We start from the raw sequence: 20676 nt of genomic DNA on the forward strand, positions 1-20676 counted from the left end.
TGAAATTTGGTTCAGTGAACTCAAATTTTCTTCGTATTAAAGTATCATTTTTAAATTTGTAACTTATTACGGAAATAATTCAGGAAAGCAATAAAGTAGGTACCTACATATAATCTAGACACATTCAAAGTCAAATCGGTTCAGTACTTTTTTGTTTATGTAAATAACGAGTAGGTAATCATAATTAAGGCATAACATTCTTACATATTCACAATATTTTATAAATTTTTATTAAGCTATAGAAATTTCAAGAGTTTTTAAAATTAAGTGTGATAATATCTTAACAAGTTTATTATATTTTATGCTGTATTTTAAAAATAATTTTGTGTAATCTTTATACATAAGCGTTATTAAATAAATAAATAACAATTTATTGAAAATTATTATTAATTGTCTTTTTTTATAAGAATTAAAATATCCCATGATTTATCACTGTAATATTTTTTAATCTTTACATTACTGTATCAAGAAATTAACTATAGCGAGATATGAATTATTATTTTATATGAACACCGCTTTTATTTAGTTTTTCGCAAATTCTTCCAACTCTCTGATAAGACCTGAGACTACGGTTTCACCAATCTGGATATTTTGTGAAGTTTAAAGGAGTAGGAGGAATGAGATGCTGATGAAGAAGGTTGGTAAGTACCCGGATATTAAGATATAGTCGCACAATACGGGTAAAGCCAAGCTTTACTAGTATATTTAAGCATATTTTTAACAGATACATTTAAAATAAATGTTACGTGTTTAACACAGTAGGTACATATTAAGTATAAAGTATAGCATCTGTGTCTCTTCGCGTGAACATGGATCTCTTCAGGACCCATGTTCACTCCTTCTTCTCCTCAATAAGATCCTCCACACAGCATTCCCAAATACGACATAGACCACAAGGGAAATTATTTTCCCTTACTGTAATGCTGAGAAATATAAAGAAAAAACAGAATTAGAAAGAGAAAACACCACGCTTCATATTCAAATCTAGAAATTAACCACAAAATAATTAAAATGTGAACCTTTATCAAACCAAAGGTTCCGACCACAATTGTGATTTTTTACTCATTTACATTTACGACAAAAAGTGAGGAACGCTAACGTTTTTTATACATTTGTATGATAAAATAACAGCGCTTTTATATGATTTCGTTTTCAGTAATTTTAGTTATAAACCGCTTAACTTCTTTTTTATGTTTGCATTAATTTTTAATACTTAAATAAATATATGTTTATTTCTAATGTTAGAAACGATTTCAAAAAAGTTTTCCGTTCTCAGAAATCTTCAGAAATATTCTATACAAGGGTTGTCCAAAAATTAAAGACCGTTTTCGTTTTAAAAATCAGGAAAATTTTATTCATTCAAAATTTGTATATTGCATTGTTTGTACACGTCTACACTATTTTTTTGCGTAATTACCGGCAAGTTCAACGCACTTTCCGATTAAGAGAACAAGTTCCATGATCCCTTTGTCATAAATATCTCCCGCCACGGTCCGCAATCAGCTTGACACCTCTTCCTCGATTTCCTCGCCGGTCGTGATGCGTTTTCAGACCAAATGTTGCTTAGGTAAGAAGAAATTAGTTATTCCCAAATACGACATAGACCACAAGGGAAATTATTTTCCTCTGGGCCTCCTACGTTAGGTCAATGTTAAAATCACAGAGTTCACCAACAAGGTTCTTGGGTTTTACACGTAAGAGCCAGCAAGCCATTGGTTCAGTGATTTGCCGCATATGGCCGAGCCGATTCACGACTTTTTGTTTCAGCTCGTGGATTTTACACTTGCCGAATATCAAGTGAAGGTTGCCGAGCAACGTCAAGCCTCTAGAGTTTCCTCACGCAAGATGAATTTTGACTCGGCGCGGAGTCTTGTATGTCCAGCAAAACACGGCAAAATAACCTAAAAAAATTAATTCAAAAGTTTTCGGGAATTGAACTCGCAACTTCCAGAATCGTAGCCGAGGATGTTAACCGCTCGGCCATAGAGGTTGACGCAAAATAATTCAAAAGTTAGTCGAATTAACACAAATAAACTAACTACAATAAATCATAATTTCAATGAAATAAATTTCAGTTTCATACCACTTCAAAACTACAGAACCTTTTGATGTACAACACATTACAGCCTTCACAAACCTATACAGCCACATTCTAATTACACTTATATTTGTCGCTATAAAGGTTATTTTTCCTAATTAATCAGACTATCACTCCACTCCAAAAACCAGCAAAGTTTCCGTTGAGTAACGAATAAACAATTCTCCCCAATGTCATAGTAATTAACAAATTGACACGGTTCCCGCAAAGGGAATTCTCTGAATAACTCTAACACCTTCTCTCGACGTGATTTTACCCGTGAATTCTATAAAGGCGGAATTCCCAGGTAATTTCAGGTAGTCTACGCCACAGCTTTGTCGTGTGTGTAAACTGGTAGTAAGTATATCTTCCAAGAAGTAATTAATGACTTTAAAATTCCACCACTTTTATGGGTTTAACTTTTATCATTTTAAACTATTGCAAAGATAATAATTAATGCTAAGTCCCCCATTATCCAGGGCAGATATTTTACTTTATGGCAATAATTGTTTGTAATCGAAGATATTTAAGGCTGACAGATTGACAACTTGAACATAAAATCTCTGATAGTTAATATTTTTATATTTATATGAAATACAGCGATGTTCTACCAAGGTTTTATCCATTTATAGTAAATTAGACTTCTTGTTAATAATTGTAATTTTTGCAGAGATGAGGGATAGCACGAGTAAGGTTATTTATAAAGTTGACATAACAATAGAATAAGTACATCAATCTTACTTGCATTATTATAGATACTTATTTTGGTTGCTGGTGCAAGTTTTAGGAAAGTAATATAAAATATTCCGGCATAGTCCTAAAGTTATTTAAGTTTAATGAACTTTTAATTTTCAAAATTGGCACTACTTATTATTTTATGAATTAATAATTCTCTAATCATTGAAGTAATAATGTGAAATAGAAAAATCAGAAAAAGATTCGATCGCATCTCCGAATTAGGAAGCAATCTAGGAAGGTCAGGTCACGCCGATATAAAGACGATGTAGTTTTTTTTACAATTTTATTGTTGTGACTATTACTCAGATCCAATTTTTTAATAATTTCATCGTATTGAGCGCTAATATATTCAATACTTTTTATGGATTCCATATTCTGACTTTCTATTTTATTAATTATATCTTTTTTCAGTGATTCAAATTTTTTATCTATATATTCAAATATTTTTTCTATATTTGAATATTTTTTTACATATTTTCACCATGTTTATTTTTTTTACTCCCCAAACACAAATACAATTTCCTTACATATATTTCAATGTGCAATTTACGCATCCCTGCCCCGGGAACCATTCAATAGAATAAGTAACACCTCTGCCATAGTTCACCCTTGTTTTTCACTTCGTTTGGTGCCTTAGCAGAGGCGCTCGGGTGCATCAGGTATGGTTTGTCCAGGTCTTTGTGCCAGATGCGTTTTCCCTCCATAACACATCCACGAGGAAAAATATTTTCCTCAGGTCTCCAGGGAAAAAAAAAATTGTTTCTAAATTCAGAATTGATCAAATTCACCTTATTTTACGGTACCTGCTTAGTTATTTGATCTTGAAGCCTGTAACAGATGCTACAACCTTTAACCTTTATCAAATCGAATATGAATAATTGGCCAAGATGAAATAATAATAATGGCGTAATTGATGGTACCTTCGGGAGCCCGTGAAACTTTATCTCAGAGTGTCCAACTAACTATCTGTGCCTAAACGGCGGAAGGTTCTATTTTGGTTTAAGGGATGTTGTGAACCTTGATGATTTATTCATGTAATATCGGGTAAATCTTGCCAACAAATTGCTTGTAACTTTTCGAATATTTTTTTATTGACCATTAAGGCTAATTTTTTCGCTTTTGGGAACAACTCACATAGTCTCAAAAAAATTGTTGTATCTCCCTTACTTATGCTGAAAATATGAAGAAAAAAACGGAGTTAGAAAGAAAAAACACCACGCTTCATATTCAAATCTAGAAACTTACCACAAAAGGATTAATATGTGCACCTTTATCAAACCAAAGGTTCCGACCACAATTGTGATTTTTTACTCATTTCATTGAGGCTAACGTTTTTTATACATTTGTATGATAATATAACAGTGTTTTCGTTTTCAGTAATTTTATTATAATAATAAAATTTGAAAGCATATTATATCACGTTTTCAAAAATGTTTTCCGTTTTCGGATATCTTCAGAAATATTCTACAAAAAGGTTGTCCAAAAATTAAAGACCGTTTTCGTTTTAAAAATCAGGAAAATTATATTCGTACAAAATTTGTGTATTGCATTGTTTATACATGTCTACACTATTTTTCTGCGTAATTACCGGCAATTTCAACGCACTTTTTGATTAAGAGAACAAGTTCCATGATCCCTTTGTCATAAATATCTCCCGCCACGGTCCGCAATCAACTTGACACCTCTTCCTCGACTTCCTTGCCGGTCGTGATGCGTTTTCAGACCAAATATTGCTTTAGGTGAAGAAAGAGACGAAAATCACTGGGCGCCAGGTCAGGGCTATAAGCCGGATGGCTTAGGACATCCCACTTAAAAGATTGCAGAAGTGAAGTGGTTACAGCTGCTGTGTGGGGGGCGGGCGTTGTCATACAACAAACAAACGCCCTTGCTCAACCTCCCTCTTCGCTTGTTTTCTATTGTTTTTAGGTTTTTTTAACGTTTCACCATACGGGTTAGCATTGAGAAAGCGAATTACAGAGAGCAATTCACATTTAGCGGGAGACGGCAGCGTAGCGTCCATCTCTAACAGCAGTCACAGCAAGGTGTATAACTCCGATCCAAATTCGAAACCGAAGAAAAGACACGGAAATTTCTATGGTTATTTTGTGACATCTTCACAGCACTTGGCTATCTACCACTGAAAACCCGTTGTGGTTTGATCTCTCACTCTCTCCAACATAAGACACGTTTAACAGAAAGAGAGGCTACCCGCCTTACTTCTCCCGGAAACGACGCCAGCAACATTGCCATTGAAGTGTCGAAATCATTGTTTTGATTGCTGTCCGAACTTGTGAAGTGTCCTGAAAAAGTTTATAAGCCGTGCTGTGTGAAAGGCTGTACTGTAGAAATTCTACTCGACCTAAATATCCGACCCACGAAAACTTTGAGGAGAGTAGCTTCCATGAATCAATGGAGAATTGGCAGATGTGAATACATTTAGTATCCAATATTAGCGAGATATGCATCAGTTTGTGGCTCCCATTTTTCCCGATATCGGTAAATATCTGGATTTACAACAACATCGGACACGTAATTGTAACGAAAATACAGTTGCAAATCTCAATTTGTTTGTCTTCAGTGTTCGGATCGCAGTCTTGGTAAACAACTAAAATGTGTTTGGTGCTTATTAATTTATTTGTGTTTCCTGTTTCTGTCATCTTAGTGAAATAAAAAAAATACTTCGCAACACCTAACTAAGTTTTTCATTTTTCTGATAAGCAGAGAAATGTCATAGAAATACTGTCGTAGAAAAACACAATCATCATTTCAAAATGTTTTTAATTTAAAGTAATTTTTCCGACGTTTTGACATTTCAATCAAATTATTTTTATTCTCATTTAGCATTATTTTCAAAATAATATTTTCGGCTGATGAATACGTAGGCTCCGAGGAAACTCTATGGTCGTACCTTTTTTATTTCTTCCTCTATCTTTTTCGATTGTGCTGTGTCTACGTCATATTTTAAATCTGTCTAAATATTGGCAGATCTATGGTTAAAGAGTGGACAAAGTTTTTCCACAGAAAAAGCTCTGAAATATCAATCTTGTGAGTGGTTTATTTATGAACCACAGCCAGACTGGATAAACTACCGAGTCGAGGAACCGCCTATTATAGAGGAAGAAGTAGGCACTACAATCTAGTGTTGCCAACTATTGAAAATAATAAAACAAACTTACCACCGCAAATAACATAGCAAACTGTTTTTAATTATTGGGCAACACTCGTATTTTATAATAATGATAGTAAAGATTGGATTATTTGTTACGTTTTCGTAACAATATCACCTCAAAGAGCGCTTAACAACTTAATTTATGCATTTAATCTATTCCAATCACTTATACTTGTAGCTTTTTACTAGTGGCTTATAAGTAAATTTTATAGCTAGTGACTTATAACTAAGATTAATGTCTAGTGATTTACAACTAATACTTTGAACTGGTGCCAATATATATGCGGAAATACTTCGACCTTCTGACAAAATACACCCAAGGAGTTAATATTTCTTGGGAAATTTATGGGAATGATTATTTTTTTTTTGAAAATACAAACGGTGCATAATAAAATATTTTAGGTACATGCTATAATCATTTGCATTAATGTGCCAATTTCTTAGAACCTAAAAATATAAGATAAACGTTGAAAACAACCTGGATTAATTGGCTTTAAAAAGCAGTAAGAAGTTTTAGATGTTTACTTATTAATATTTTGAGGAATTGTATTAATTAAATAACACGAGAAATGTATATACATGAGACCAATCGTTCGAGTGGAGGCATTTTGTAATTTTTGAGACAAATTTTTGGTCTTGAAATGAGAATACGCGTGGTCCTACCGTAGTGAAATTTATCCAGTTCCTACCTCTCCGCAAACATCACCTTGCTAGAAAACTATTTGAATTATGGAACATGACAAAAGGGTACTTTCAATATTTTTAATTTATTCTCGAAAAGATTGATACTTAACGAAGGTATTTTTATGTTGTCGAATACATTTTCTATAACGATTCAAAATGTGCCATTTTTTGCCACCAAAACGACACGTTTGTTTTTATTCGTGAATGCGGCGGCGTTACGTCACAGACGACAGCAGTCTTACCAGATATTGGCTTCATCGTTCTTCTAATATCTTTGGCTTCATCATTATGACGTTGTAGCCAATTGGAACCATTTTGGAATTTGAATGAAAATGTTAAATTTACATGCTTTTAGCACGATAATCATAATCAGAAAAATAAACTTTTTTGACGAATACGCGTTTTTAACAGTAGTTTGTGAAAATAGCCCATTGCATTAGGAGGCGAAATTGGGTACCGCCGCCCCGAGAACCATTTATTGTATAACTAACGCATCTGCCATAGGTCACCTTAAGTGCTTCGCTATTTTTGGTGACTTAGCAGGGGTGCCCGGCTGGTTTTCAGGTTGCGCCTGTCCACTAGCTGCATGGCGTGCTAGATTAGAGAAGGTTTGGGAAGACCCTTTGAACTCTTCAACTGGTCTCTCGACCCGTCGTCTCGCACCACAGTGGGAGGGATATATTCATACGTCCGTCACTCCTGGACACACTGGCCCCAAGTTTCCTACCCAGCCCTCATACCCTTTACCTTCCCAAAACTTAATTTGCTTCCTTTACTTTTCAAAAGACCCACCACACAGCATCCCCAAAGAAAACCAAAGGAAATTGATTGAAGGAATTTTTTTTTCAGGGCCTTCTGTGTGGGGTTAATGTAAAAAAAGTGCTAATTCGAGTGCGACTGTTCTTAAAACAGAAGACGGTTTCGAACGAGCGTCGAAGTAAGTTAGTTTTTTCGTGTACTCATTGATAAGTAAAAAGAAACACGCAATCGTCTCGTTTCCGTAATTACCTCGACGTACCGCGGTGGATCTCACTATACTGTGTTTGTGTTATGTGCTCCTTCGCAAAGATAGAATGGTAAGTGATTTGTCATCCCGTTTTAATACCTTAACTTCCATACCTCGCAGCATCCTGGAATACAGCTCCATTATTTGGGCCCCTTCTGAACAAAACCATATCTTAGAAATAGAAAAAGTACAAAAAAGGTTCATGTGTTACCTGTATATGAGGGAATATACATACTATCCATTCCTGTATCCATCCTCGTTCTTAACAGGAATGCTCGATTTCAATACATTAGAAGCCGGCAGAAAAATATTTTTAGGCAAACATTTTTTTAAGTTAATCTCTGGTACAATACACAATCCGCCTATGTTGAAAGAGGTTAACTTTTATGTCCCTAACAATTATACTCGAGGGAGATCCCATGCACTCTTATATGCTCCGAAAGCGAGGACTTCTGCCTATCAGAACGCGCCAATAAACAGAGCGACTCAACTGCTTAACGATTCTGCATTAGCCATCGACACTTAGGCCCAGGCTACACGAGCGGTTCTCCCGCCGCGGGAGAACCGCTTGTAAACCGCTACAGACGGGCCCAGGCTACACGAGCGGTTCTCCCGCCGCGGGAAACCGCTCGAGAAAGCGACCGCGGACATTATTAGGTTCATTCTTCAAAATGGATCCGCCAATGATCACTGCTCTTGCAGCGCTTATTTTAATAGAGTTATTAAAAAAAAAAACGACGTAGTGTTTGGGTGGCACCAATATTAAGTAATCGTTTAAATTCCGGAATATTTCATTTAATGTTTAGTGTACACCGAGATAATCCTCAAAAGTTCTTCACATACTACAGAATGTCTGTGAACTCGTTTGATGAACTTCTATCAATTGTGAGCCATAGTATTAACAAACAAGATACAAACATGCGACGATCCATCAAACCTGCAGAACGCTTGGCTATCACACTCAGGTAAATAAAATCACATAATATTATTTTATTTAAAAAAAATTATTAATAAAAAGTAGACCAGAGTAATTTATTGAAGAGGTAGGTAAGATATAATATTATAATAATCATCATTTTCTTGTGATGTGTCAGAAGCAGTCTCATTTTGTGGCGATGCTACTCTGCTTATTGGAGAAAATGCTTCAGAATATGTTCTTGAGCCTGAGCTCCCATCCTGGTTTCTGCGGTAAATAAATTCAGACAAGTTGCTGGGAATATCGGGATTTGTATTTTAATTATTTGCGTAGGTTGTTTGCTTTCTTTGTATATTTCTGAATAAACTGGTGATTTGATATCTGGTTTCCATAGCCAAATCTGGTGTAATCGAATTCATAATGGGTAAAAACGACATAAGAAATGCACGATTTCCCTTTTCATCCTTATCCTTGTTATCTTTTTGCAATTGCAAACTTTCGTTCAAAATTTTGGTTATTTGAGAAATTGCATTTTTTTCTTTTTGTTTTTTCTTCATAGAAACTTGTCTTTCTTGAGGTGGTCTCATTAGAACATCTGCTTCTATCTCCTGATTTTGTGTTAAAACCACAGGAGAAATATTAGACTCACGTTCGTCTGAAGTACTGGCAGCAGTAGGGCGTAAAAAGGACAAGAGGTCAAAATAAATATATCTTTTTTTTTTGTGCTGATTGTCCCGACACTGTGTTGGTTTCTGATTTTACTTCTTTCATATAACTGTCTTTGATGTTCTTCCACTTCTTCATGAGATCTTTTACTGTAAAAAAAAATATATATTATATTTATAATGCATCTATTATTTTTTACGTTGTGGCGAGCTCTGAGACAGGCCTGTGTTCAGCAGTAGACAATATTGGCTGATGATGACAATGATTTATTTTTTCAGATATTTGGCTTCAGGAGGAACATTCACAGATTTGGAATACGATTTTCAAATTTGATGTTCTTCCACTTCTTCATGAGATCTTTTACTGTAAAAAAAAATATATATTATATTTATAATGCATCTATTATTTTTTACGTTGTGGCGAGCTCTGAGACAGGCCTATGTTCAGCAGTAGACAATATTGGCTGATGATGACAATGATTTATTTTTTCAGATATTTGGCTTCAGGAGGAACATTCACAGATTTGGAATACGATTTTCAAATTTCACGAAAAACCATACCATTTATTGTAAAAGAAACATGTCAAGCTATTTGGGAAGAACTGGCACCTTTAGAAATGCCAAAACTAAATAAAGAAAAATGGATCAATATTGCTGAGAAATTTTACAAAGAAGCGAACTTCCCTAATTGCGTTGGCGCCATGGACGGCAAACATATTAGAATTATTTGCCCTCCGAAAGGTGGATCTAAATATTTTAATTACAAAAAATACCATTCTCTTATTTTATTTGGAGTGGTAGACGCAGACTACTGTTTTACATCCATTGATATTGGTGCTCCAGGTCGAGAAGCTGACTCATCAATCTTCAAAAGTTCAAATTTTGGGCAAAAGTTAATAAATTCTCAGTTAGATCTACCAGAGCCCGCTTATCTTCCTGACAATATAGGACAACCACCTGTGCCTTTTGTATTTGTAGGTGACGCTGCGTTTGGTCTAAACAAAAATGTTATGAGACCATTTTCTTTACGAAACATAACATTGCCCAAGAAAATTTATAACTATCGATTATCAAGAGCTCGCCGTTTTGTCGAATGTGCGTTTGGTATTCTCAGCGCAAAGTGGAGAATTTTTCATTCAAGCATCATGATCAATCCACCGAGTGCCATACCCATTATAAAAGCAGCTTGTGTGCTACACAACTTTGTAAGACGCAGAGATGGGTATCGATTTGAAGACACGATTGAATGTGATTTCGAAGAATACGATGTAGTTCAGGCAGTTGCAGGCCGATCTACTGGCATTACAGTAAGAGATTCGTTTATTCGATACTTCAATGGTCCTGGTACCGTTCCTTGGCAAAACAGGACGATTCATTAAGACGCTGGTTACTAACATTAAATTTCAATTATTATAACATTATTATTTAGCGTTTATGATTTAAAAAAAACTGTATATTCGTAAATGCCATATGGTTACCCTGTGATCCCAAAAATATTGGTGAAACTTTTCAAGATGGAGAAGCGTTCATTATAATCGTCAAATTCGCGTACATTTATTCATACTCACGTTAACTGCATCGCAAAACCAAACAATTTCAAGCATATTTCAATTAATAGGAACTGATCTAGAATGTTCATTATCGATACAAAACCATCCTATAAAGTTTCTCTAACATTTTTGAGGTCACCCTGTATAAGAATAAAAAGTATACTCACTAGATCTGTTTTTATCTTCTGGTCCTAAATCATCCCAATGATCCATCATTTGTTGTCCTATCTCCATCCATAACTTTGCTTTTAATTCTCGATTGGCGTAATCATTTAACTTTACATCATATAAAGCAGGCCGATCTTGTATTTCTATTATGAATCGCTCCGTATCAAACATGTTGTAACATGAATCCTTCACGCGCACGACCGACCAACAACGCTCTCTCGCAGGGAATGAGCAAAAGCGGGGAAACCGCTCGTGTAGTATGAACGTGGCGGTTATCCGCTGCGGGAGAACCGCTGCATGCGGCGGTCGAATTTCTCCCGCCCGTGAACCGCGAGCGGCCGCGGCGCGGGAGAACCGCTCGTGTAGCCTGGGCCATACAACGTTCATAGTAAATTGTGTCTGGAGCGGTTTACAGCGGTTCTCCCGCGGCGGGAGAACCGCTCGTGTAGCCTGGGCCTACAGACAATTCAGTAACTAGCTTTTAACATATGTCACAAAATAGTAAAACTGCCTCTGTAAAATTTTAAATTTGTTATTTTCTCCATGATATATTGGTGTATAACCGTTGTATGGAGAACATGAAAAAATAAATAAATAAATACCTTGTCCATTCCTGCACATACTATCACCCGATTCCAGCAAACCCCATTTCATATCGTTCCGTTCAAAGTATAGAGATGTGTGTAGAATTTAAAATTAATGAATATTTCTTAAATCGTTGGAAATCCTTACCACAAAACTCAACATTTTCATAGCCCTTTGTAATATTTAAATGATGCAAAACTGTTTTGTGAAGTTACATAGAATACCTGCATTTATTTATACCTGTACCCTGTACCGACCTGTGCCGTAAGCGAACGCAGTAAATAGCAAGCTAAATAAACAAATATTCGCATACAAACAACCCATTTTCCATACGTGCCTCATATAATATGGGCCTCTATGCAAACATTAATGTTTCTAGGGAGATATTGTAGGGAGCTTTTAGAAAATGTTGTTTGATGGATAAATATTATATGATTATGTACGCGTGATAGTGTGGAATAATATGAAATAAATATGTTAACATCATGCGCACAATCATCATTACAATTAATTATTTTGACGAAGAGTACCAGGAAGCCAGAGGTTGCGGGTTTAAATCTTGGCATATTCAAGTAAATTTTGTTTCATTTATTTGTACTGCCTCACAATTAACTAATTAAAAATAGCATGTAGTATGTATATTTGCAGCAAGTTTCAGAGTGAAAGACCATAACCATTCAGAATCTAAACATTGCTTTGAATGTCATTAGTCGTGTTCGGTGTCCAGATCTGAATAACCAGGTTTTTTTCCTCTCCCTACCACCTTCAGCCTCATAACATACTTAACCCGATTTGGGATGCCATAGTCTCACTGGTTCCACACTTCGTTACACGGCCGTACGGCATATTTGTAACGTTACCTGGGAGAAAGTACAATAGATGTAATTTTGTGAGGGATCAACTGTCCGGTGGATCAACTGTACCGTCGATAAACTGTAGAGGAATCAACTGTTTAGAGGATTAACGATAGGGGATCAACTATAAGGGATCAACTGTAGGGCGTTCAACTGTGCGGGGATCAACTTTCAAAAGATTAACTACACGGGAGATCAACTATTGGAGGATCTACTGTCCGGGAAATTAAATGTCCGGGAGGTCAACTGTTGAGGGTTCAAATTTTCTGGGGATCTACTGTACAGGGGATTAACTCTTTGAGAGAGCAAATCAACTGTAATTGGATCAACTGTAGAATCAATTAACTGTCCGGGGTATCAACTGTACTGGGGATTAACTGTACAGGAATTGAACTTTCCGGACTTTTGATTCAAGGGTATTAACTGTCAGATGATCAAGATTTGGGTCAAAATAATGTTATTTGTCCCATAATATTTGTTTTTGCCATCGCAAATAAATCAGTGTTTCCGCATAGAATAATAACACAGTTCTCCGTCAGATATCAGTGGGTGTGATGGGTGGTGTGTCCGTATGTAAGAATGAAGGTGTTCTCTCGACCACACTCCAAACACAAAGCAAAGTTATTTGGCTATGAAGCATCTACTACACCATTAGAAACTGTGGGCGAAACAATGAAAGAATAACTGAGTATGAGTTCCTGCTTCCGAATAAATACTTTTACTAGAAAATCAAATGAGTTTGCACTATTGTATTCTTCTAACATTTTGTGTATATTGTGACTTCTAACATTAAAAAAATAATGAACAACCACAAAATAAACTTCTCAAAACAATACACATTTTCCTAAACATAAGAAACATATATAAAATAAAACAATTGAAAACAATATATTTTGCACTTTGCCAATCAATAATAGAATATGGAATTATTATTAAAACGATCTTAAAGGTAATACAAAAAAAAACATAGACTGACTGATACAGACCAGATATTCAACAGCTGTGACGTACTAGCTATATGCCAATTATACGTTAAAACACTACTAAACTACATTTTTGACAAAAAAAAAAAATTTCAACATACATAAAATAACACTAACAGACCAGTTACACAAGCGTACAAAGAAAGCATAAAAACTCCGACAGTAAATTCAAGCTTTGGACAAAGACACTACCAATACCATGCTATAAAAGCTTTCAACAGTGTAAAACTTGAAATTAAAATTGAGGAAAATAAAAATAAATTCACACACAAAATTACAAAATGGATTAAAGAACAAAAAAGACAATATTACGAAAATGTCATAGCATAAAATTAAAATAAAACCTACACGTAACACACAAAATCAATATAAACACACATCACTCACAAACACACAAGATCATATTTTAAATGTATTATTTTCTCTTTAAATGTACTATGTAGATTATATTTTCATATTATAGGCCTCAGCACGGGCAAGCCATCCAGTGAGGCCAACATTACTGGAAAACTTTGAAATGTTAAATTAAATAAATCTCCGGAACATACTTTTCATTGATAATATGCTTGATGTACCTCTGATGTGACCAGCACGGTCACGGCTGAAGCCATTCAACAGCTCAGCTGTGGAAAGATTTGCTGGCCTCCTTGTTTCCTCCCTCCTGCAACATGGGTCTCTTCAAGACCTATGTTCACCCCTTCCTCTCTGCACAAAAATCCATCACTCAGCATTTCCATAGATTACATAGGCCTTTTTAGAAATTATCTTTTATTAAATTACTATTTTCTGAACTTAAATTAAAAAGGTGTATGCATTAATTTTTTACATTATTTAACTTAAAAGTGAATTCTCGCTAAAAATGTAATATTTTCCATATTAAAGATACATCTCCCAACCGTTCGGAATAAATTATGTTGTACGGCTATAGGTAGCAGAAAAGGGAAGAAGGTGGAGAAGAAGAAGATTGAAAGTACCTTGCTATTCAGATCTGGTCACCAGAATCCCAGATCTTGGTCGAAGTCATTTCAAGCAACGTTAAACTCAGAAAGCTCTATAAAAAGTATCTACAATTTTGGAAATCGCCGCAAATGTACTATAATATAATATTTTCAAATAATAAATTGTGGGATTTCACCATGCAACCTCCGAATTCATAATCAAGGATAGAAAGGAGCAAAATCCCGAGTGGTTAAGTTCTTAGTAAATTACAATGTCATAGCCATGTGATGTGTTAACTTGTTAAAGATTTGTATTTAAATTTGGTTATCTAAACTTTAAAAAACTCCTGTGTCTCTGTATTATAAAGTATATAAAGTTAAGTACACATATATGTAATATATTATAATAAATATATAATATATATAACACATACTATAATAAATTTTAAAATAAAATAAACTTCAATACCTTAAATAATTTAACGAATTAGAATGACGATGATATCTCACTATATTATTTTATAAATTATTGTATAAAAAAACTAGAATCTCTTCACGTTATATGTTTCTTCTATTTACATATGTATGTTAAGTTTTTATTTTTTTCCCTTTACACACGAGTTTTAGACTCTTGTAAAGGTAAACATGTTAATTTTTATTGAAATATGTTCTTACTATGTAAATTTAAATAATTATACTGTATTTTATAAAATAAATAAAATATTATCAAAAAAAAATGTAAAAGCCCAACAGGGCGTTTATAATAATAAATAAATAAATAACCACTCGAATACGGAGGCCGTCAATTCATGCTATTATATTATTAGTTAGTTATTTATAGTTATCTTCTTAGTTGCCTAGAACCTTCTGGCGAATGCGCGTAATGCAAACTCGCAATTGTATTGATGTAAGTAGTTTGTTCAGCGGCAAGTAGGTGCTTGTAGACAGTAGGTAGCTGGTATTATTCTAGGAGCGTCGATCGCTACAAGTTATTGTTTTTGTATTATATTGTATTTAATTATTGCATTTGTTTTTAAGTGATTTCTTTTTTTCTATACATATTGTTGCAACTAATTCTGCACACATCTCCAACCCCATAATCTTCCACATTTCAACCCTCTGAACTGAACTAGAATCCCCTTCCCAGGTTTAGTTAGTTTGCAGAAAGAAAGGATGAAGTGGTAGCCACTCTGCTGTCGGACGGATCTCTTGACCTGGGTGGCAGAAAGTAGCTGGGGGTGGTAGTGGGCTCTAGGATTCGGGGGTGGAAGGTAGGAGGGATGGGAGGCCCTAGGAACTGTGGAAATGTGAAACACGGGGACAGGCGAACAGTCGTGATGTTTGAATTACTGTTCATGTTTTCCTGTGTTGGCGCGGATCAACTGGAACGTGATTTTTTATACATACTAGTTATTTAGAGGGAATTTTTATACACAATAGTTATTTAGATGATATATTTTATACACAGTAGTTATTTTGAGGGTATTGTTTATACGTGGTTATTAGGATGGTATTTTTTATACACAGTAGTTATTTAGAGGTATTTTTCTTATACATAGTAGTTTTTTTTTATTTTATTTTTTTTTTTTTATTATCAATATAAAGTTTCTTTTACAGGTTTTTTTTTTCGATGTCTGTCTCACTAGGATAAACCTGTGTCGAGACAGACGTATTTGATACATTAAAAATGTTTACATATTTTTTGATACATTAAATATTTCACTACATTAAATGACATTGTGAAAAAGATAGAAAATAATAAATAATAATAATAAATGATACATTTGTTAATCAGCATCTAGTTGGAGTACATACTTATGTAGGGATTTTTATAAAAAAATTTATCATGGATCTGTCTTGGCTGATGATCCAAGATTTGATGTCTGTTTTATATTTCAGAAAAAATTCGTTCAGTCTAATGGCTAGTGGGAGAGCATTATATAGCCTTGTTGCAAAATATCTAAAATTTCTCTGGCCAAAAGTTGTTTTAGCGAAAGGGATTTGTAAGAAATTATGTCCTTTTGTTCTAGTATCACGAGCAGTTTGGATATTGTCAAAAGTAGTTTTGTGTTTGAAGAGGTATGTTAGTATGTTTTTGGCATAAAGTTGCCTAATGTCCATAACACAGATTTTCCTAAAGATTTCATCCGAACTGCTTGTGATTGGTAGTTTGAGGATAATCTTTATTATAAGTTTCTGAGCTTTAGATATTGGATCAATGGCGGCAGCGTTTGCTCCTCCCCATGCTATGATACCATACTCTATTAAAGATTGACAAAGTGCATAGTAGATTGTTTTGAGCTGGCTTAGGTTGAGAAAGTTGCGAGTTTGTCTAAAAAAATAAATGAATTTTCTAAGTTTGTTTGCTGTAGAGGTTATATGTTCTTTCCACTTTAAATTGCTATCAAAAATAATACCTAAGTATTTAATTTTAGTTACCTGTTCTAAATAAGGACAATCACATATTATCGGATTTGTCAGGTTGCAAGCACAAATTTTAATTTGATTTTCTGGGTTTCTTAAGGAAGGATTAATACTAAATTCAATGTATTTAGTTTTGGTCACATTCATTGTTAGTGTATTATTGTTTAACCATCTTTTAACCACAGTTATGCCCCTGTTAGCTTTTATGTATACATCATTCCAATTGCTTGATTTGAAGAGGAGAATCGTATCATCAGCGAAACTTACAATTTTGGCATCTATTTGAAGATTACATAATTCATTTATGTATATTAAGAACAGGGTAGGACCTAAAACACTTCCTTGAGGCACGCCGTAGCTAATTGGTAATTGATTGCTATTGCAGTTGTTGATTTTCACACTTTGCTTTCGGTTTGACAGGTAATCGCTAATAATAGTAAGTTCATCACCATTTATACCAATATTAGATAGTTTTTGTAAAAGTTTAGAGTGAGAGATAGTATCGAATGCTTTGCACAGGTCTAAGAATATTGATATGCATTTTGATCCCTTGTCTAAGTTTTCATTTAGAAAATCGGTAACTGTTGCCAGGGCTTCGGAGGTGCCTTTATTTTTCCTGAATCCAAACTGGTTGAGTGATAGTATGTTATTTTGTTCAAGGTATTCAATTAGTTGATTATTAATAGTTTTTTCAAAGACTTTAGACAGTGAATTTAGTAATGTAATTGGACGATAGTTCGTTATGTCCGCTCTAGAGCCTCCTTTATGTATTGGGATTATGATTCCGTGTTTTAGATTGTCGGGGAATCGGCCTTTTAGGATGCTTAGGTTAATAAGATTTGTTAAGGGAGTGGTTATTTCTGATACAAGTTTTTTTAAGGCAATATTTGATATATCGTCCAAGCCAGTTGAAGACGAGTTTTTTAATGAGTTTATGATCAATCTAGTATCTTCATTTGAAATTTGTTTTAGACTAAAATGCAAGTTGTTGGGCAAATTTGTATTACAGCTTAGTGAACTGGAGTTGGTATGGTTTACATCGATATTTTTTGCGAGTTGTTCACCTATTTTTGAGAAGTATTTATTTGCATGATTAACAATAATATCGGGATTACTAGAAAAACTAAATATTTTATCATTTACTTTTAGTTGTTTTAAGTCATTCGTAGGATTAGGTTGAGAGTGGGTGGCTTCTTTAAGTGTTTTCCAAAGTTTTTTAGGATCATTATTACAGTTTTCTATTTTCTGTTTGTAATATATCTCTTTAGCCTTTCTTATTATTTGGGTACAAATGTTTCTATATCTTTTATAAAAGTTTCGAAGTTGTATATCATAAGGATTGTTAATAACGTTTTTGTGGAGTTTGTTACGTTTACGGATAGATTTAATAATAGTGTGGTTAATCCATGGCTTAATTGGTAAAACATTATTTGGTATATGTTTTATAATTATGTTTGTATGTTCGTTAATGGTAGTCTGTAAGTAATTGATAAAGTACGTCCAGGCGTCTTCTGGATTTGTAATGTTAAGTAATTCTGACCATGATTTACTCCTCAGAGATTGACGAACACAATCATAATTGATTTGAATGATTTTTTTCTTATTTGTTGTGTTTTTATGTTTGTCTTTTCTGTTGCATGTTTGTATGGAAAGAATAGTGGTGTAGTGGTCGGTAAGTGAAGATTCATATACAATAGATATTACTGGGCAGTTGGATTTGACCATGATGTGGTCGATGCATGAAATGGAGTCTAATGTAGCACGTGTGGTAGTGTTTATGGTGCTTTGGAATCCATGGTAAGTGAGCGTATTTAAGTATTCTTGGCACTGAGGATGTTCGTTTGTGGGCAGAATATTTATGTTGAGGTCACCAGCAATAATACAATTTTTAATATTACATAATTCAGTTAAACAGTTATTAATTGATTTTAGGAATGGTGAAATATTATAAGAGGATGGAGAACGGTATATTGCTAAGATACATGTGTCATTTTTGAGAGTTATTTGCAAACAGTTTGCACCGCTGACTTGGATTTCCTTGACAGATAAACCAATCAGGTCAGTTCTGGTATAGACAACAACTCCATCATTTTGTTTAGTATGTATTGAAGTGCTGTAGTGATCATACCCTTTCAAAATTTTAGGAGCATAATTTTTTGGTATCCAGCATTCAGTAAGAATAATTATATGAAAAGAGGTTCCAATATTATCAAGTTGTAGCAAGAATTCGTCAAAATTCTTGGAAATTGATCTAATATTTTGCTGTAAGATTTGAAGAGAGGATGAGTGTGTTTGTAGTACATTTTTACAGAATTTAGGATTTGACGTCCTTTAATTGGTAATACATTCCATTTTTAATAATATCCATTACAGTAAGGGTTTTCTCTAGAATTAAAAATCTACAATACCATTTTTTTAATGTCACTTTCATGTTTGACTTGAATGATTTTTTCCCCCGGACCCTTACGAACGAGTAATTTATTGGCTTTAAACCATACAAATTCGAATTTTGTTTCTTTAGCCTTTTGTTTTGCTTTCCACAGCAATTCCTTATAGTAAGGCGTAAGCACTTCACTAATATAAATGGGTGATTTTGGGTTAAGTATTTTGGCTGTATTTTTGAAAGATAAGACCATATCTCTCGTTTTCTGGTTGTAGAAATTTACTTGCAGTTTATCGGGGGCGTTAGTTCTGCGGTCCTGGGTCTTGGTCACAAGGCGTAGATCCTGCTGCAACAATGGCATACCAAGGGAATTGGCTACCCGAAGAACGGCTTCAGCTGCTTGTTCTCCCGGCCGCAATTCAACACCCGCCATTTCCACACAGTCGCAGAGATTATTTTGTTCCATAGTGGCTAGTCTGGTTTCCAGGCTTGAAATTCTTAAGTCATTCTTATTAGAGGCAATTCTTATTAGAGGAAAGTTATTTAGAGGCAATTTTTTATACACATTAGTTATTTAGATGGTATTTTTTATGTATATAGTATTTATTTAGAAGGTGTTTTTGGTTATAATATTATTTGAAGGCTGAACCACTATAATTAAGGTTGTGAGATTATTACAATGATACTTCGGATGTGTTTTTACTAACTGTGACCTGGGATATGAGAGAGATATCAAACTAGTGCATGGGCTTTTATACTATTGTAATGTCTCCGTCTCGCTCTATACTGTCAGAGTCAAACATCTGACTTTATTGTAATTGAATGTAATATCGACAATCTGCAGTTACAGAAAAATGAAAAAAATGGAACAAAGATCAGGTGGATTCGAAAAGTTTTCTTTGCACCAAGAAAACTTAATTTAAATATAAAAGATTGCTGGATATTATCTAGAGTTGTAGATACTCTCAGAATCACCGTGGTGAGTGCTAAAAGACCACACTTCAGAATTGAAACGACGCTTCAATTAGCATTAGCTGTATTTAGACGATTGGGATCAGTTTCAACTCTTACGCGGTCTATATCTCTATTTTTTAAGTTCTATGTTTTAAAATACACTTATCTTTTACTTTTGAATGACCCTTTAATTAAGCAATCGATTTAATTATATTAAAATAAGACCACCATTACCGCTAAACCACGTAAAAAAAATGCTAATAAAAAAAAAATTTTTTTACGAAATTGAACTCTAAACGTGTCTTTTTTATAAGATCGTAATAATATTTTCTCTTTTAACAAGCCTTTTCTACAATTTCCTACTCTCCATTCAACATCTCATCTCTTCTCTAAACTCAACTGCAAACTTCTATTTAATTATGAAATCGGCCCATTTAGTTAGTTTAGTTACAAAATTAATTTATAATCCACTTTTTCTCTCTCTTTATAATTTTGAATTATGCTCTAAAACACCCACGAGTGTGAGACCCAGAAACATTTGAAAAAAAAGAACTCACTTAATCTCAATTGTTTTAATGGATT

At 34.2% G+C, this 20676-nt stretch overlaps 1 pseudogene; it reads right to left on the minus strand.

The window, feature by feature from the left end:
* Positions 1 to 6408: 6408 nt before the first annotated feature.
* Positions 6409 to 11300, minus strand: LOC149411726 (uncharacterized; annotated as a pseudogene).
* Positions 11301 to 20676: the final 9376 nt, after the last annotated feature.

Source organism: Hesperophylax consimilis, chromosome 25, assembly GCF_061612785.1.
Source record: "Hesperophylax consimilis isolate HC1 chromosome 25, BYU_Hcon_1.0, whole genome shotgun sequence".
In the NCBI taxonomy this organism is placed as follows: Eukaryota; Metazoa; Arthropoda; class Insecta; order Trichoptera; family Limnephilidae; genus Hesperophylax; species Hesperophylax consimilis.